The following is a 21183-nucleotide window of genomic DNA, read 5'->3' on the forward strand; positions in this document are numbered from 1 at the left end:
GAGTTTACTGAATTTGACTGCCTTCACTTTTCTGACTGTAAGCTCGACTTTCATTTTTGTATTAAATTTGGTACATTTTTGGATACAATACTTGTGTTATTTATTTTTTTTATTTTTGTTGGGGTTTTTTCAAATATTTTGTGGTATGAGAATAATAGTAATTTGTGGAAAAAAAAAAAGAGTCAAACAAAATGATCATTCCTCAATGATTGTAGGTTAGCAGCAGAAATAGTGCTATTGTGGAGGTATGTAAAGACGACAGAAGAGGTCTCAGTGTCTCACTCCAACTTTATTAACTGACTCAGCAGAACTCCACATACAAAAAGCGCCAAAATCTCCACCCCAGCGCTTCCCTTCAACTTGGGTGTGAGAATGACTTTATTTTATGTTCTGAGAAAATTATTAATAAACTCCATTTACTGTACAATGTATTCTCAGTTTAAAAAAAGAAAACAATATCCATTACCAACCCTCCTCACTACCATGCATTTCAGTATAAGGCTCTAACATCTTTTACCCTCTGCTATTGCTGATATGTAGGGTAGCCACATATCCTCTTTAAAGTAGATCTATCATACTTTTAATGCACTTTTTTCAAATAGATACTTTTACAATGGTGGAGGCTCAAAGTTTGAAATAAAGAGGTATGAAAATGTAGATAAAGGGGTATAAAGGTAAACACTGTCTCATTGGATTTGGCTAAACAAACAAATAATGTTCCTTACAGTATTTTCTACTCTTGGATTTGTTGGAAAGACGGCATTTTCTTACTGTGGTCTGGTTGTGAGCACAACAGCTCAACCTGTATGCCATTTTAGACTCAGAAAATCAGCTAGCTATTTAGGCAAACTTTATTGAAGGTGATTTTTTTTGGATATCGAACAAATCCATTTCAATTTATTTGGCTTTCCTGGGGAAGGGAGTGCAAAACAACTGCCTTTTTTGTAACCAACAATAATAGGACCAACATGTTCTTTCGCCCTACGTCAAAGAGGAGTCTTTTGTCAACAATCCAGGATAAATTAGGATTTTTTAGCTTGCCTAATAATAAAAGAAAGATGTTCCATCTATAAATGGCAACATTGAGGAGAACTACATTCCCCAAATATTTGCAGTTAGACTGAACAGCTTGTTTCAGTAAGAACAATGAGCCTGCAAGGTAGCTAAGCTGCTTTGTATATTTCTACAACCCATTGCATGTAGATGCAACCAACATTTTGCAGCTACATCAAGCCAAGTAAGCCACAGCAAGCAATTTAACCCTATCAAACGTGCACACACAGGTACATGAGCAGTTGAGTCAAAAGTAAAGCAACAGAGAGCAAAGGGGGGGTGTGTTTCACTTGCCCTATTTGACAAGAAAGGTCATTCTCTTTTTCTTTTAATGGTGGCCAATTTTTATTTTTAACCGTGTCACAGAATCTCCCACTAGGTTTTTCACAACAAGGTCAACTAAACCTTGCAGTGATCAGGTGAGCCTGAAACCTTGTTGAAAAGGAAGAGGCCAGGAAGAGGCTAGTTTTATGCAACCAGCAACCTGGATTTTTTTCCTTCCCAAAAAGTGCTGGAATTGGCTCGTGATACTTTTGTAAAAATGCTATTTATAAAACTCTCCACCATCTAGTTGCCAATGTTATTGACATAAAATCTTCAGTGGCTTTTCCATGACGTCAATAATGCGCCATGAAAGGGTCTGACTCACAAGCATGAGTAATGGCATAGCTGTCTTTTGTTAATATGTGAAGATACCTCCTTAGTCTGGTTATTTCCCAACAGGCTTCAAGTGAGGGCGTTGACAGTATAAAGTATTTAAATAATTAAATGCTTTTATTATTAGCACTGGTACAGGTGACACACTTGTGCTGTCATCACAGGGATGTTACTAAAAGCTTTAGTTAACATTTTTCATCAGCAGAAACCTAGATAAGATACTACTTAGATGTGCAAGTTTATTTACTATAATTATTTTTTACATTAATGAAATTTTTTCAAAAATAAATATACAACAACTGCTTTGACTAAATACTGTAGCATTCTGATTAAGCAAACATGATTTTATTACAAGAGGCTTCAGTGTTAAACCTTTTAGAAAAAAGTTTAACTTTATAATAAGGTAACATTCACTTTACCTCAGTGTTTCCACTGATTGACTACTAATAATTAGTGTTGGTCTTATTTACATGTTTTCTCATATGTTGCTTCATTTTTATCTTCTTTGAGTAATGGCATGATTTTCATGCAAAGTGCTGGAGGAGATTTAATAATAATAATATATTCCAGGTTGGTCGTGTCGTCCAAGGTTCATCTCTGCAATTTCAAAATAAAAAAAGAAAGAAAGAAAATAATAATGAAAAATTAGGAAAAAGAAGACAATTTTCCATAAATAATCATTTTGTTTTCTGTGGATTTTTTTCCACTTGGCTTGTATTTCAATTGCAATGTGCAGAAAAAGACAAATGAAATGTATTCACCCTCTAAATGTCAGGGTTATATATTTGTGTTAGCAATGATTATACTCATCTAAGCAGGAAATTATTTTCCCATTCAAGCATCAGCGCACCCAACCAGTTATACGCTGTATCATAGCTGCTTGCTGTTTCTGAAGTTTGGACTTACAATAAACATGCGGAGACACATTCCACACATAGCAACAACACTGGAGATCTGAAGTGCCCTGCCACACTCTGGGCTCATCAGGCAGTTCCTTGTCTTCAAGCAGCACGCGGGACAGCTACTCCCCGATTTCTCTGTGCTTTTACTCTTTGTGGGTGTGTGTTTTTTGGGTTGAGTTTGCTTAACATCGTCAGGGTTTTCCTCCCACACTTCACTTTCACCTCTTCCCATTGTGAGTGTTTGTTCTGACAAAAGTTGAGCTTAGTCCAATGACTTGAGAGCTGATGGTTCAGATCTGTGAAGGAAATGGCAGAAAGTAAATACGCCGTGTGTGTAGCTTCATTATAGCAGAACTTCCACAGGGAATTATATGGGCCGCATTATGTGGCGACTCCCACGCTCTCAGGCTTTACAATACGAGCTTTGTTTACAGTAACAACATCCAGCGTCCAGCGTCATAATGCTGTTATTACACTTTGTCGTGTTTGTTAAGATTTCACTGCTTCACTGTGTGCCATGACTCAAATGTGTTTCTTTGCCAGTGCTGGGTTTCATTTCTTTATCATCTGCGTCTTACATTGTTTTGCAGGAATGCTTTCAATTATGCAGATAATATTGCTTCTTCCTTGGAACTGCACAAGACATTATATGCTCTAAAAGAAAATCCAGTAACGTACAAAGAAACATTTTGGTTCAGTGTAAATGTGACATCAATGTCTACAGACAGGACACTGCCTGAATCGGTGTAATGATATATGTCTAGTCAGTAAACAACAGAGAGCTGAACATATTATGCATAGAAGTGTCCCATTTCATTAAAGAGAGATCATTTTTCACAAATGTGAATCATTAACACTACAGTCTAAACTTAAGTCTCTTTACAAACACTTTATTGAGCGAAGTCACATTGATTTGACAGATTAACAATCTTTCCACACTGATGATCATCTCTCCTGCCAGGAGTTGAGGCCCCCTGTTTCAACTGTCGGATACAATTGCTCCCCAAAGACATTATCAGATATTAAGTGATAACCCTGATGGTGAAGTAACAACTTATCTGTGCCATCCAGTGGCTACCCATTTATTAACACTGACAGTAAATTAGATTGCTGGCATCTGGAGGGTATACTGGCATTTTGAATGCACCTTTCCATCTCACCCGGCTTTCAAAACTCCTTTGGATTTCAGTCATAAGTAATGAAATTCCATCACCCTCCTCACCCATGAAAGCAACTTGGAAAGGAAGTGAGAGGAGGCCATTAAGAGTAGAGAAAAAGAGTAATGGTCTTACCCTTTTGCTTTCAGAGTCACCTCGCTGTCGGTTCTAATCTCTCTTTGTAGAGTAGACTTTCCTTAAAGGACTGCTGATGATAGGCACCTTCACCCTTACAGATACTCACACCATCTTATGAAAAGCTGAGTTGCTGGTGTTATTGTCTACCTCAGTGAAATGAACAAGAAGGGTGTGTCTTCAGGTTTAACAGGTTTGACAAAGATCACTGCCTGAATAGTTTTACTTAAAAAGAGCAAGCTATGTGAGGACTTAAAATGTCTTAAAGGTGCAGGCAGTATTAATAAATGTAAAGAGTTGTAAAACCATTGCTATATATGCAAATACTGACTGAAGTCTCTGAAGTACTTATGCAAATTAAAAGTTCATTATTCAGATCCATTCACAATCATAATTTCTTTTAGTCGCCAATAACAAATATGTTTCTTCTCGTCTCCGTGGCAGCATATGCTGCTTAGGGATGTTGTGAAAATTCCATCAAATTTTAATAAATAATTAGACAGAGTGACTTGACTAGACTGCACAGTTCATTACATGATGATCAATGATGAACCGAGAAGAACAATTTCAGGAAACAATTAAAAAAAACAATTTGAATATACTCAAATAGCTGCATTTCATTAGGAGACTGAATTACTTACTAAACTATTCATCATCTGTAAATGCATCAACGCAAAAAGCACAGTAAATCACTCATTTTCTCTCGAGAAAACATGAATAATTTTAGCTTGCATGCTTATTTATCTAAGTATATAGACTTATTTTATCTTTGTATTTGGCCTGTGTGCTCTGAAGTGATATAATTATGTGTGTCTCAGGGGGTTATGGGTGACAAGAAGGAATTTTATATTTTTATATTCTCCACTTTCATCAATAAATGATGAAAGAAAAAAGGGAAGTATTTTCAGGCACTTCTTTTTTGGAAGTGCATCAATAATTTTATCTCTCATGTACAGATCAATATTATGCACATTTCACTATTTAACTGCTTATGTAAAAAAACAGACAATACAAGGTAACAAGATTGAAATAAAAAATACGCTTATTAAATGAAAAGCATATACAACGACAACATTTGGAAAGTAAACAGTATTAATTAAGTAATAACATGAAACCATCAAATAATAAAGATCTGATAGTATGTTAGGCTACTGAACCATTACTACAACCACTACTACAATGATATAATAGAATTGCATATAGTAACAAGATAAAAAGTGATTAGACACAAACTTCTTTGTCAACTTAACTCTTTATGGAGCATTTATGATCATTGTTAGGATTTTGATTTGCATCATAAAAGCGAATGTAGAGTCTTGTTAAATCCTTCAAAAGCCCTCTTCGATTGAAACTTTTAGTTTGTGTCCTCTAAAAGTCTAAGCCTTGGTAAACTACGTGTTCCTATGCAGCTGGATATAATCAGGACTGTGTGTGGCAGTAAGACGTGATGAGGCATTTGCGTTTCACTTCATCATTTTTTTTTTATTTCTCTTCTGTCTGTTCAGTTGCTCTATTACCCAAGCAGGCAATTTCTTTCAATATCTGGCAGAAACATGACAAGCAGTCCATCTCATCAGATCACAAACCCATGCATCCGCTAGAGTCCCCTGATACAGCATGACAGTTATTCCTTGGCACAAGTACTCATATTGTCTTGGAATGCCTCACACTTCTAAAACCAACCATTTACGGGACTCTAAAATGCTATAGCTAACTTAAGGAGAAGAAGAAAATACCTGTGATGTTAAAGATGTAAATGAAGAAAGAATTGTCAGGGTTCCTGGGTCGGTGACCCAGTGTTTTCAGTTCACACTCACTGTTTATCTACTGCCTGTTCCACTTCCTGTTTTATTGTGTTAGCCTTGGTCTGTGTGTATTATGTTCAATCCTCTTCCCATTATCATTAGTTCATTATGTTCAGCTGTGTACTCACCGGTCCCTCATTATCATCATTATCATCAGTCTGTGTATTTAAGCCCTCTGTTCTACCCATTCAGTGTCGGGTCATTGATGATGTTGTTTCTGTCGTGTGTTCCGTCCAGTCAGTCAGTTAGCCAGCCAGTCTACCAGTCCGCTAAGTCCAGCCAGCCAGCCATCCATCCATCCTATCATCTGTTGTCTACATATTCAATAAACCTCGTTCTGCACCACAAGTCCTGCATGTGGGTCATCCCTTCCTCGCCTCCGCACACGAGCCCTGACAGAATGACCCGACCCGTGCCAAGAAGACACGCTTTTGACCCAGCGGACTCGGACCTCTACGAGCGGCAGGAGGTAGCGCTCTCCTTGTGGGCTGAAAAACTCAAGGAGAGACAGCGGCTCTTCGCGGAGCGAGAGCACGTCTTCGAGGGCACTCGCTTGGCTCTGGGCGGGCCTCGGAGACGCCGCGTTCCCCCACCTGCTGCCTCACCTGTGTTTCATCTTGTTCTCTCTATAAACTTCACAAGATGCTCGGTTGAACTTTCCCTCCAACTGGGGTAAACTTTTATTAAACTCTTAATAAACAGTCATGAGTCTCCGGTTCTCACCTTCCGGTGTTACACTCTCAAGACCCCGGGTGGAACACACAGGTAAATGCAATTCCCATTGCTACAACCTGCACCGGAGCATCTGCCGCGGAGAGTGGACGTTTCACGCCGCGCTTCGGCCGCTCCCTCTCTCGCCACTCCGCTCCACGCTCACACATCACCTGCCTCATTCACCGGACCTTCAACCTCGCCACGGCACAGCGGCTCCGTCTTCCACCTCGGCTCAACAGAGGCTCCCGTGCCAGAGGCTCGGACGTGTACCCCGCCCGCTTCCTCCTCCCGGAGAAATCGGCGCACACGCCGCCATAAAACGGACCACTTTCAGCCACTCCCGATGGTGAGCTCCAGTGACTGTTTTTCGCACTCACCATCTGATTATTCACTCAAAACGCACAATAACCCCATCTCTGATTCGTGGGATGTTTCCCTCCTGGAAGATTCTGTGGACTGGGAAGATTTGTTCTGCTCTGCTCTCCCAAAGACTGTAAATAGTGGTGGCAGGAAAACCAGAACAATCCCCAATAAACCTGCTAACATCACACACCCAGTCATTATCTCCACTCCCGTCAGTCAGTCTACCCCCACACCAGTGCCAGCTCCCAGGAGGAGGGCAGCTGCGACCCAGTCTACCGCCACACCCGCTTCGGTTTCTCGAGTGGGGGTGACTGGTGTCCAGCCACCTCCCGTGCCTGTCCCAGCACCTAGGCTGAGGACGGCCAGGATCCAGCCTGACCCCCCTAGAGACTCAGCTGAGGCTCTCCAGCCAGTGCCCTCACGCTCTGGAGGCACGGAAGAGCTAATCAGTCCACCACTTCATCCACCTCCTGACCCAGCCTTTCACGCACTAGCTTTATCCCTGGTTAGGCTGGCTGAAGTGTCCCCTGCTCAGGCACCGGCCTTACTAGCTCAGGCTGTAGCTTTATCTCCCTCATTAGCTCAGTCTGTAGCCCAGCCATTAGCCACACCAACCTCAGCTCCGTCGTCAGCCTCACCTGCTGTTCAGCTTCCAGCCCCGTCAGTTCACTCACCTGCTCTCCAGTCCGCTCCTGTCCAGTCACCCGTAGCTCAGTCTCCTGTCCAGTCACCCGTAGCTCAGTCTCCTCCTGTCCAGTCACCCGTAGCTCAGTCGCCTCCTGTCCAGTCACCCGTAGCCCAGTCGCCTCCTGTCCAGTCACCAGTAGTCCAGTCGCCCGTCCACCAACCTGTTCAGTACCCAGAGCCTGCTGTGAGCTACCCTGCTGCCCAGCCAGGGGTTTCCGCACCCGCTGGCCCGGCCGCTCCTCAGCCAGGGGTTTCCGCACCCGCTGGCCCTGTCCTGTGTGTGCCAGGGGCTCCAGTGCCCACTGGTTCTGAGACCGTTTTCGCTGGAGGGCCCGAGGAGCCCGTCCGGCAACCTTCCTCGTCAGCTGGGGGTTCAGGAGAACCGCACCAGCCTCATGCCTCATCAGCTGGAGGGCCCGAGGAGCCCGTCCGGCAACCTTCCTCGTCAGCTGGGGGTTCAGGAGAACCGCACCAGCCTCATGCCTCGTCAGCTGGAGGGCCCGAGGAGCCCGTCCGGCAACCTTCCTCGTCAGCTGGGGGTTCAGGAGAACCGCACCAGCCTCATGCCTCGTCGGCTGGAGGGCCCGAGGAGCCCGTCCGGCAACCTTCTTCGTCAACTGGGGGTTCAGGGGAACCGCACCAGCCTCATGCCTCACCTGGTCCGGCCTCAGACCCTGCCTCTGCCTCGCCTGGCCCGGCCTCAGACCCTGCCTCTGCCTCGGACCCTGCCTCTGCCTCGTCTGGCCCGGCCTCGGACCCTGCCTCTGCCTCGCCTGGCCCGGCCTCGGACCCTGCCTCTGCCTCGTCTGGCCCGGCCTCGGAGCCTTCGTCCTCGTCTGGCCCGGCCTCGACTTTGGCTTTTATTTCGCCTGCTGCAGCTCCGGCCTGTGCTTCGCCTGATCCTGCCTCGTCTGGTCCTGTGCCCACCGGGCCATGGCCAGCACGCCTAAAACTGGAGAGCCGCCGCTGCCTTCCGCGCGGCCGGCCCCCTGAACTGCTCCGTCTCCTTCGCCGCCGCTGCCTTCCGCTGCCTTCCGCGCCCCCGGACCGCCTTCGCCTGAGTGGCCGCCGTTGCCTTCAGCACGGCCGGCCTCCGGACCGCCTTCGCCTGGGTGGCCGCCGTTGCCTTCCGCACTGCCGGCCTCCCGAACTGTGTCCACGTCACCGCCGTTGCCTTCCGCACGGTCGGTCCACCGGAACAGTCTCGCCTCGGGCCACGTGGCCGCCCACCCGAACTGTCTCTGTGTGGCCTCCGTCCCTCCGTCCTGGGCCCCCTCCGCCCGCCCTGTTCTGGTTCTTTTTCGTTTGGCCGTCGGGTGCCGGCCTTTGAAGGGGGGGGGTCCTGTCAGGGTTCCTGGGTCGGTGACCCAGTGTTTTCAGTTCACACTCACTGTTTATCTACTGCCTGTTCCACTTCCTGTTTTATTGTGTTAGCCTTGGTCTGTGTGTATTATGTTCAATCCTCTTCCCATTATCATTAGTTCATTATGTTCAGCTGTGTACTCACCGGTCCCTCATTATCATCATTCTGTGTATTTAAGCCCTCTGTTCTACCCATTCAGTGTCGGGTCATTGATGATGTTGTTTCTGTCGTGTGTTCCGTCCAGTCAGTCAGTTAGCCAGCCAGTCTACCAGTCCGCTAAGTCCAGCCAGCCAGCCAGCCATCCATCCTATCATCTGTTGTCTACATATTCAATAAACCTCGTTCTGCACCACGAGTCCTGCATGTGGGTCATCCCTTCCTCGCCTCCGCACACGAGCCCTGACAAGAATAACCCTTTCAGCATTGCATATTGTGGGCCAGTGCTAGCTGATAGGCTTAAGTGAAACAGTATTTCACTGACAGCAATAGCGTAACTTGTTTGTAGTGAATGTGCTTCCTTTTTCTTAGCTATTAACTCTAGTTAGTGGTTACTCAACTGTAGTTACTCAGGTCTTTTATCTAATAGAAAAAAATCTGCCATACCTACCATTTTTTGTGTGCTTGTTTGTTTATTATTTTCCCAATTTGTCATAGAACAATAAATACTTTCAATAGTAAAAACTTTAAAAAGACTGGAAAACTTCTGTGAGTAAAAGTAATGTAATGAGATAATATTTTTAGATAACAACTGAACAATGTTCCTTAAACATTTAAATGGTATTTAAACAAACACATGAACTATAGTTAGCTTGTAATGCAATTATTACATTTTTAATTTTTCTCTCTAAATTTTCTTTTCAACAGACTTTAAGTCAATCACCCACTGAGCTATAAATTCCTTGCAAGATGATCATCATGTGTGGAGTTTAACTCTGTGATAGCAAACGTATGCACCAAAATAGTCTCTGATCTTGTCATTCCCCTAAAGGACGCCCTAAATTAAGCCTAGCAGGCAGTGGGAATTTATGATAATAAATTCCCCTCAGGAGGAATCTATACATAGTTCTTGGGTAGAGGTAAACCTTTTTTATGTGTTTACAGATAAAAGAGAACATAGAGACAGTCACAGCAGTATATGACCAACAAAAAAAAAGTGTTGCGAAAGCAAACATAATGCCAAAAGTGTAAGCAGAGTGCTGACGCCTAAGTGAACAGGTATGTATGCAATCACAGGGAAAAATCCACAGGCGTATCTTCCTTTAGTTGAAACTGCCTGTGGCTGTCAATACAGTTGAAATCTTAGTACTTTATTCTAACACTTTGGTACTTTTGTGAGTGAGTGTCAGTGAGTCTTAATCTTCCACATAATGTTAAAAAAAAATAAATATTTGACAGCTCATTTTCTAATATTTATACATCCATATAAAACTCATTATTTGGTTCTTTAAATAAAGCTTTGAAATAAATGGAAACAAAGTCTTGACACCTGTAAGTCACAGATTACACTGTTTGTACACATACAATGCATAGCAGTTAAGTGTGATTTGCAATAGTTGAATGCAGTCTCAAGTGTTTGGCAGATAATTGTCATGCTTGAAACAATTGAGGAGAACACCATCATAAATCCTTTGTTTCTTCAGAACCCTAGCTTAATTGAAAATGGTTATTTTCTCAGGTTATTGCCTTTTCTAAGTGGAAATGTATTTTCTTCCATCCCACTGCAGTTCTTTGTGTTTTATTAAACTGAAAAGTATTGAGAAATTAAACAGAGGAAAAATTCATAGCTATTAACTTTTCATGTTGGGAATATGGCCTTGAGAGCCTTGAGACAGCTTATTTTGCTTATATTCATTTAATCTATCCGCGAGTATTTTTCTCTTCTCTAATGGTATCATTCCGTCTAGTCTCTGTTTATTTGCTTGTTATTTCTGTCCTAAAATATTTATTTTCTTCTGCTACTTAAATAGCTTTTTGTCAAGACATAATAGCCTACCTATGTTCTCCATATGTACTTGAATCACATTGTTGTTTGCACACATATTTTTCTGTCTGTGTCATAGGGCCTGTGCTGAAGTGAACAGAGACAGATCGAACACACTGATGGTTGTCAGACATGCAGATGTGACCTTGATCATCACTGAGGGGAAGAGGTAGTCATAAATCCAGCGATTATGCCATGGAAGCTCTATTAATTCTGCTCCAACACAGATGTGAATTACAACCAAGATTTTTTTTTCATGGGCACTTAAATCATTTTCGATCACTTTTGCACAACATATATGTACTACATGCTAGAAATACTACTGGCTTGTTCGAGTAAAGCCGTTTTAAACCATTCAGATAAAAATAAGTGGTTAAGAAAAATATCTGTGGGCATCAGACAAAACGTGGAAAAAAAGAGAAAAAAGACACTCGTGATTTATAAGTGTGGGAGCATTTTTCAGAAAACCTTTAAAATACATACACCTATTCTTACAGACTAAAACGACTGCAGTCTTTTCTCTGCCCTTGTGTGTAAAAAAGTAACAACCCAACTCAGGCTCAGCCTGAGGTTAGAAGTGGGTTTGACCACATATGAAATGCACCATTTAGCTCATGTTTGCCATTCCTCCCTCCACTCAGCATGAAGATAATTGGATATAAAACATCAGTGAAAAGTCATAGCTACCCCTGCATGGCCTCACAGGCCCAATTCATACAATAAAACTCCATTAAATCTCATCAATGCTGCTTTAGATGTGGTCGACAGGGTGAGATGGCTCAGTGGTCCATCTAATATTTCATGTAGATATGGTTCTGATTGACCTCCAACCCTAGTTGAATGACCCATTTCTTTATGTTTCCTGCTGCTGAGGTGAATCGTCTGTCTTGCATTTTTCTACTAAATTTTCTTTTTTCATTGTAGAGCTGAGTTACACCTTCGGGGCCCTTCAACAACTATTCTAATATAAGAAATATAAAGTACTAGACCAGTGCAAATACATGTAGTGCAACACTTGTGTCTTTAACTAATTTGAACTTGTTTTGGTTAGATTGACTTGCCTTAGAGCTTAAGTCTTTTGTTTGTTTTGAAATCCTTTATCTGTAACTTTATGTGGTCTACCACTGCATGGCTGCGTTTCTCTGGTTCCTAAATTCCACTTTTCAGTAATACCACTTACAGTTGACGGTTAAATACCTTTGAGGGAAGAATGTCACCAACTGGCTTATAGTAATGGTGGTATCCTATTACAAAACCATTTTCATTGAGCTCTTTAGAATAGTCCATTCATTCTCCAATATTTTTAACAGCAGGAATAGTGTAGTTTAAAAATCATGTAACTCTGTTAACTCCATTAAAACCCCGTGATCTCATATTTTAAGACTTTTCCTAAAACTGACTTATTTGTCAAATGCCGAATTGTAGAATGTGTGGTATAAAAAGAAAACAAAATGATACAGAATAATTGTTTACAGCCATTTTGAGATGCTGCTATAACGTGAGCCAGAGGTAACTAGCTGTAAGTGATAAATAAATATATATGGAACTGTAGTTACACAAAAGATAAATAATTACTCCTGAGATTTTGAGTTGGAGTAGTGGTCAGAGTGTGTGACCAAACATCGAAAATTGCTGACTGTACAGACCAGGGGAGTAACAGCAGCTGAACTCAGCAAAAAGTTCAGAGTGTGGAGAACTAATCGGAGCAAAAGAGCGAAATCCACAGCAGAATAGCCAAATGGGTTTTAGGCCTGAGTAGAACAGCTGAGGAGGTAAAGGGCTGCATACTGAGGTGGACCAGAGTGGACGCTGGATGTAAAGATGCAGGTTTGGTGATCAGAGGTAGATGTGGGTGAAATGATAAACTTTGACTGATCTTATTTTACAATAATTATTTAAAACATGTTTCTTTTTTTTGTGGCTAGCTAAGAGGTTAGTTTTAAAATGTAGGCAATCAGCCTTTAAATCTATTTCACAGTAAGAGTTCATGTCATCTTTATTTAGGACAACTAATCACACAAGTTATCAAAAATAAAGTTTTCATAATGTTCTTTGTTATAATAAAAATCTTGTATTTGTATATGTATTTTAACTTTGCAATTTGTAATGAAACAATCGAACTCATTGATTAAAAAAAAACCAACTAAAAATTTATGTTAGGGTACGTCCACACATACACGGATATTTTTGAAAATGCAGCTTTTTCTATGATTTTAGGCCAAACGTAAATGCTGTTTTGGATCACTGAAAACAGATTTTTTTAAAACTCCTGCCAGGGTGGAGATTTAAAGATTAAAAGGTGTAACCCTATATTTTTGTCTATATAGTATATGTCCGATAATCCCAAAAGTATTCAGTCACCCAGTTATATCACTGTATTCAGGTATTCCAAACACTTTCATAGCAACAGGTGTATAAGGAAAAGGGTAGACCAACATTATATTAAATCTTATTGATTTAGGAATAGGATATCTATCACTTTCATATGTGTCAAAGTGTATGTCAAAAGAGCACTCACAATGTGAAATAATCATCAAAACTTTGCTATTGTTAATATTTACTAAACATTTACTAAAACTTATTCAACTCCTTTATAAAATAATCTTTAAAAAAAAAAAAACAACAACAACAACAACAACAACCACTGTATTACCAAAGTTCATCTTTCATGTGGGACATTCACAAATCACAAATATGTTATTTGTGGGCTTTTAAATTTTATTTTAGGGCAAAATTTACATTAACAAACACTGTTTTATGTGTGTGTTCAACTCTTCTTTCTTTCTGCACTACTGTAACATGAAAAGCACAATAATACAGCTGCAGGACTGCGTCTAGCTAGCCATTCTACTGTCCCATTAATGCCATGCGTGTTTTTTTTTTACCTTTTAACACTTGCTTGGTGTCTGATCATGATGCCATGCAAGCTTTTAATTTTCTCCACCACATTTCTCCTCTTAAATAGATTTTTGAGGAGAGTTTATTGAATTAGCAAGGTTCTTAAGACTTGAGTCTCTGGTCCCCCCATTAGTCATTGTCAATAATGAATGCTACTACAGTACTTCTAATTGATTCTAGTCAAGGTGATAAAAATAATTGCCTCTTGCATCAGCCAACTGTGGTTGAGTTTACATGACAGTAATAACTCAGCAGTTGGCTATACTATTGCACTGACTGATCTATCTATCTATTGATATATCGATAGATAAATAGATATAATGTTGACTTGCATGCCATTAAGAAAGATCTATGTTTTTTGTCTGCCTGTATTTTAGCGTGATTTTATGCCATTCCTACTGCTCTGTTCTTTTCACCACTTCTGTTTTCCAATGCTATCCAACTGAAATTTATCATCCCTCTGATTTAATATTCTTTTTGCCTGATCCTCTATTCCCCGCTCTTTCAAACACACTGCTTTTCTCTCTTTCCCCTTTTAGACTGATGTGACCCAATACCAGACAGCCTCATCCTTGTCTCCATCTGCCATCTGCTCAAGCATCACCACAACCAGCATGTAGACCCTGTCTGCTAGCATTGCTGGGGCTTCGTTAACTGAACATCACAACATGGTTGGGATGATGTTGCTTCTTTAAAAAAAAAAAGTAATATGCTATATAGTTTAGATTGTAAACATTGTAAAAATGGTGACTGACACAATCAAATGATAAAACCCACCACCCCCTCTAGGATTTCCATAGAATAATCACAGATCAAAGACATTAAAACAGATCAGTTTGCTAAGTTATAAGGCTTATTGACCATCTGACCACCACTTACTGTTTTATAGTGAAGCTGGTTCTTAAACTGGATTGATCTCTTTGGATCAGCAGCTTTAAAATAAGGCCTGTTGGGTGAATGTCAGTGTTGGATGTTTGGCTGGATATATGTACGGATGTCAAGCCTTGCTGTTGTTGATGGAGTTCTGCAGACTGTTTGTTTGTTTTTAAGTGTCAAAGAACTATAGGCTGGCTTAACTCAAACGCATTATCTGGGGGTATGAATTCTTAATAATATATTGGATTTTTGGCTTCTGTTTGGGTTTTGCTGTTATTCCAGTGTTCAAAGTTTTGTTGTATGGATTAATTGTTTTGATTCCTTTATTCTAGAAGACTGAGAGATTCACTTATTGTGACATCAGCTATTCTTATTTTTCCATCATCATTTTTGCAATGATGAGTTTCAGGTTTGCAGTCCTGTGTTTGGGTGATGTCTTGTTTTCAGTTAATAGTTTATTTTTTCACTCAGTGTTTCCCTCTCTGTTCCTTCCTATAGTCTTTTATCATGTGTATCATGTTTTCTTTCGTTGCTGGTGTGTGTTTCACTTTGTCTTCTCTGATTTTCTTGATTGTCTTTACCCATATCTCACTCCCAAGCAACCCTTGCTGGACAAATAATCCTGTCTTCTCTGTAGTTTCAGTTATATTGCCTTCAGTCTTTCCTATCCTGCTTTCCTCTTTTGTATTTTGTGTCTCCATTTTATTTGGATGCTTTTGGTTGGACTTTTTTATATTTCTTTTTGGACTTTTGTTGTTAAGCCACAATATATGATTAGCTTTTGTTTTTTATTCAGTGTGGATCCTTCATGCTCTTGACATAGGGAGTTTGAGTATGCATACCTGTGACTGCTACATTGTACACATACTATGTTTTCAGTCCAACCTGGCAACTCAAATGTGATGACAGGATAGTTGTGTGTTCACCATGGCCTTTCAAATACTATTAGCACAGCAAGGACCTCAGTTAATAGAAAAAAAACGGGGGGAAAAAACTATTCAAAATGCGCACGTGAATTAGGAGTCAATGCCAAGTCAAATGATCTAGATCCAGTCTTCCAAACAGCATTTTGGCACTGAAAAGAACAAACATACAGCATATTAAATGTTTATTACATTTACAAGTGTCGTGTAACATGTGAGTAGGATCTTTTATTTCAAAAGCCCTCTGTTCAAAACTATAACGTGGGTCTAACATGGGTATAACATTTATCTCACAAAAAGAGGTAGTTTACAACTGTAGAGTTAATTATTTATTTCTAATATAATGGTAATCTGAAGGACCAGGATTCAGTTCATCATTAGGTTATTGAGCCACATATACTTTACTGGAAAGGAAGAAGTCAGTACATTTGTGTAAGTTTGTGGGTATTTGAGTGTGAAATATAGCCCCAATGAAGAGTACAACATAAACCTGGCCTCTACTAACTTTTTAAATTTGGATTGGCAAGTCATTCAGTGGAATGGCGATATTTTATCTTCGAGTCATTTCCAGAGTATCCTGCTCTGGAGCAGAGTCGCTTTCCATCATGTTTGTCAGAGGAGACTTTATTGAGGAACACTGAGACATGATTAGATTCCACACACTGGTATGTGTGGAAGTGAATGTATATGGTGTGTGGAACACAGACCCACATATATATGACCATGGATAATCAAAGATATATATAGATATAGATCTATCGATCTGATTATTTATATAATAGATAGACAAGGGGGGGGGGGGGGGGGTCTTAGAAGAAAAAGAGGTACAACAAGTTTTCTATAACAGAGAATCCAAAAATTCCAAACAAAGACCCACACAACTCACAACTCCAAAAGGCTGAAGGGATCAGTGAATCATAGACCAGTAGAATAAATAGCCTGCTCTTCAAAGATCCATCCATCTAAGATACAAGGGAATAATGCAAGTACTACTAGACTAACTAAACAACACTGGGAGAAGTGGCTGGTGAACCTAGAAAGAGACAACAGCATAGTCAATATCACAAAGACAGCCATCCAATGAGTCTCAGGAATGAAGATATCCCACAGACGATGGTCAGCAACTGCCTTCAGAAGGTAAGACAGGTGCTGAGGAGCTAGCTGAACACTACAAATAAGATCCAAGCTATCAAGACATAAGCCCCATTAGTGATACCATGGAACAATGAGCTGGCAGATGCCAGGAGACAGATGCCACTGATGAGAAGATACAAAACTCCTCACAACGCAAAGTGGTCTTGTTGGAATGTGCATGCACAGTTAGGGTCAGCTTGCTCTGGAAAAGTACTGGCCATAAATTCAGGTGTGTATGCGTAGGTAGGGAGGCATTGTCTTCTTTCTCATCATATGGACATGTCCACTCCAGGAGATGAAACATGAGCCAGACACCAGATTTAGGACCCATGGCGAGAATATATTCTGCAGCACTTGCCTCTCAGGGGCGTCACGTTCCTCCTGAGCAGCATGTGCCAACTTATGGCATCTTTAAGTAACCCATGGGATGGTACATGAAAAGTAAAGTGAATTGATCACAGAACCCTTAGAGACATAATAACAAAAGAAAAAAAAACTATATTCCCCTATATACTATATACTTTTAACTGTATACTTTTAACAAATTGTCTTTTTAACCCATACTGCATCTTACCTCTTTATCTATCACTTCATTGTTATGTCTTAAATGAACATTTTGAACCCTTACCACCACTACTCTGAGGCTCTATGAGCAATGAAAAGAGGAAGGATGAGGTCTGAGCCACAATCCAGGATGAAACATGGGGCATCTGTGAATACATCAGGTAGATGAGCCCCAGAGTTGAGGCCTCAAGCAGCTGAAGACAGATCCTACTGAGGAACAGGAAGAGTAACTATCATGGATGACCAAGCCCTGAATGGGACACACCACTGATAGATAGAGAAAGTGGGTGACATCGAGATATCCTGCCAATGGGTAGAAAAGACCTACTTAAAAGTCAGCATAGAGACTAAAATGGCAACGCAAAAGCAGGTCCTCAGAGCAAGATCCACAGAAGTATCTTGATGCATGCACAATCATCCAGGTAAGTAAATCCCACAAGGTTGATTCTGTGAGTCTGGACAATTTTCAGCTGACTAAGTCACTTGGATGAGTGAAAAAACTTTCTCCCACTGAAAATGTTAAGTCCACATGAACAGAATCCACCTTTTGTAGCAGACTGCAGGACCCAATTTGCATACTATTCACAAGATAGCAGCAGGATGTAAGATGTAAGCTAGGACTACATACCTATAGGAGGCACATACTAGTGAATGGGATCGTGTACAGAAAGATCTGTGTCGTATATGGACCAGAAGTCCCCAAGTCTCGGGCAATGGCGATGATGGGAGACATCACCAAAGGTGGTTGAGAAAAACAGGGCTAAAGTCTTAAGGGACTTCAAGTTCCAGAAAAAACAATCAGCTGCTGGCCAAACAAGACATACCGGTAGCTCACAAGAAATAGAAGAAGTTGTGATAGATTTGGAATTCCTAGCAGACAACAACATTAGGAAGAAGGAGCAAACAGAGAAATATCAGGACTGAGCAATTGGAAACAATGTGAAACATAAAGTGGTCTTAGTAGTTTATAATAGGGGCATTAGAAGCTGTAAACTGTAACAGTGGCTCCAGTAGATTCCAGGCACAACATCAGAGGTTTCTGTCCAGAAGAGCGCTGCCCTCAGAACAGTTAAGATAATGCAAAGAAGCACGAAACTCCCAGGTATCTGGTAGAGGACCCGAACAAGACCATACCACTCCACCAAGGGGTGAGTGTTAGGGTCTTGCCTCCTGGACATTTGTCCTTACTTTCACAACAAAATATTTCCTACATTGTAGCAGATGGAAAAACATTCACTACACAATTTATTGGCATCCAACAGTATTTCTTTATATGTGTTTCAACCTGTCTCTTTCATTGTCATTCTTACAATGGTGCCAATGCTTTATTAAAGTAGGGTTAATGTCTGCCACTAGAGGTAATGTCTACTACTACTACAAAAACTGACATTTTGTGAAATTAAAAAGTACAGCTTGTACACTATGCATCTATTTTCCCCAGTCATCCCTGTAATTTATTAATGCATAGAGAAAGTTATGTTTTTATTCTTTAGCACACAGATAGCGCTGCAGAAGGGAAGTGACAATATCTACCACTCAGGAAGTGGCAGGTAAATGCAATTTCTAAAATGTCACAAAACACAAACTTACTTGCTGAGTAAGTATGAACACATCATAGGAACCTCTAGATACTTCACTTGTTAGAGAGAGAGATAGAAAAAATTGGCAGTTGTGCTCATAGACATGGAGAAAGATGTAAGACAGGACAGGACATAAATGCCTCTGAAAGATAATGATTTCTCATCAATATTAAATGAACTTTGGAATTTAAAGTTTATTGTTTTTAATTAAACAGTGGAGTTGTATGGAATTAGTCGCTTAGTTTACTTTAGTGGACATCCATGCTCTTCTGCTTATCTTTATCAGGGTCTCTGGAATGCTGGAGCCTATCCCAGCTACCATAGGACAAAAGCTGAGAACACCCTACACAAGGTCACCAGCAGGGCTAACACAGAGAGAGACTTTCACCTCTTTGTGCAATTTAGAATAACCAATTAAGCTAACTCTACAAGCTGTATGTCTTTGGATTGTGGGAGAAACCTAGACAGAACCCACATAAACACAGGAAGAACACGCAAACTCCACACAGAAAGGCCGTGGTCAGATGGTGGAGATGAACTCTGTTAGGCAACAGTGCTAACCCCCAGAAATGCCACCAACCTGCACTTACTAGGTAATAACTGCAGGGAAAAATGTATAGTAATGAATCATGTCCAACTCCAAGCCAGTCAAACAAGTTATCATCAGCTGTGACTCCACTGATGCAAAGTAGTCTCCAGTGTTTATGGTTCACTGTTAGGTTAAGTAAAGAGTAGAAGTCATGCATTTGGATTTAAGCTAATGTTTTTTAATACTGCCTGTCAAATTCACCTTTATTCTTGCTGGTGGTGTTAGCTCATGTAACTTCTGTTTAGAAGTTGCATGAGCTTCTTTGATATTTTAGAATGTGGTTGGATAAAAGCATGAAGAGCTGTTATTCTTAAATCCTGCAGCTGCTCAGGTCAGCTTATAGAAAACTCTACTGTGACTCACAATATGGTATCATTTGGCAGGTATTCCCCTTTCCTCATAGTGCAGCGGTCCCCAACCTTTTTTGCGCCATGGATCTGTTTAATGTCAGACAATATTTTCACGGACCGTCAAAACAACCAAATGAAACGATACGACCAAGACAAAAGCTGTGGTATTTTGTAAACATAATAATAAACACAAATTAACTGTGTAATTGTGTAACTTTATTAGCGGCGTCCTCCTGAAATGCACCAACAACATTGAGAGTAACATCCTCCTTTTTGCCCCTTAACCTCCTAGGACCTGGCGTCCACATATGTGGACATCACATTTTGGGTTATTTAGACCTAAATACTCAATTTTGCTCTACAAGGGCCTGATATCCACTTTCGAGGACATTATACTGCTACTGTTCTATCGAAATTTTAAACAAATATCCTCATATGTGGCTCTTATTTTTCTTAGAAACAATAATTAGGTTAAAAAAAATCTGGTAATTCTTTGTTTTTACATTCATCAGGTCCCAATCAGCCCAAATATCAAAGAGAAATTACAAATGCATGCCGTGGAAGAGTTCGGGTCTTAGGAGGTTAATGCTCTCTGGTCGCTATGGTAACACGTAAATATTTCTTTCAAAATAAGACATACAACTACAACAAGGGAAAAGACCCAGGGACACCGAGTTAACGATAAAATCCTTGAAAAAAATTTCACACCCGAGCCCCAGGGGTTGGGGACCGCTGCCCTAGTGCATCACTAGTCTACAGTTCATTTTTCCATCCCCCTACCTGACAACTATTACTTTAACCCCTGGACAATTTGAGACTGTGGTTTGTGCTTATTTCAATTACTTCATATCTTTGGTTTTTAATTGATTGTTACTTTTGTTTCCACTCACTGGATGTGATCTAGGCAAAAAAGGTAGTTTAAGAAAAATAGATCAGCCCTGCATTCCATTTACCCAGAGCACTTAAATTTGATGCCAAGGGTCCTTTATGTCAGGGGAGATCTGCTGCACTATTGCCAAGGTACACCTTGTGAGTATCTGCGACACAATTACAAAAAACAAAACAAACAGTTTTTGACAACCTGGGAAAAAAAACAGGCTGAATGAACATGTTGTATTAATGAGAATAGATAATTTTTTTATTAATCCTTTATTTATCCAGGTAAAAAAAATCTCATTGAGATTAAAAATCTCATTTCTGTATGCCCTTTTGGCTTACAGGAAACAAGACGAGAGGATATGATTCGACTTACATTGGGTCTTTTGAGGCAGCTGTATCAAAGCCTGCTTGTGAGAGTGCAGATTCCTATTCTAGTGTTGTTCTCAAAACACATTTTAATTGCAGCATTAAAAAAAAAAAAAAAAAGTAGAATGAATTGGAATTGCTGGGATTTTTGAGTCTGTCCTGAATTTATTAAAGGACCCTTGTCTGAAATATAGTGCTTATGAATCC

At 40.6% G+C, this 21183-nt stretch overlaps 1 long non-coding RNA gene across 1 annotated transcript; it reads right to left on the reverse strand.

Moving 5' to 3' along the window:
• Positions 1-270: 270 nt before the first annotated feature.
• Positions 271-3831, reverse strand: LOC146703482 (uncharacterized). Its single transcript, XR_014922017.1, has 2 exons — positions 2617-3831; positions 271-2307 (listed from the first exon to the last, which is right to left on the reverse strand). It is a non-coding gene; the product is annotated as an uncharacterized LOC146703482 (long non-coding RNA).
• Positions 3832-21183: the final 17352 nt, after the last annotated feature.

This window comes from Copadichromis virginalis, linkage group LG8, assembly GCF_057382275.1.
Source record: "Copadichromis virginalis isolate Kocher_CV1m ecotype Utaka linkage group LG8, C_Virginalis_male_GT1.1, whole genome shotgun sequence".
NCBI classification, from domain to species: domain Eukaryota; kingdom Metazoa; phylum Chordata; class Actinopteri; order Cichliformes; family Cichlidae; genus Copadichromis; species Copadichromis virginalis.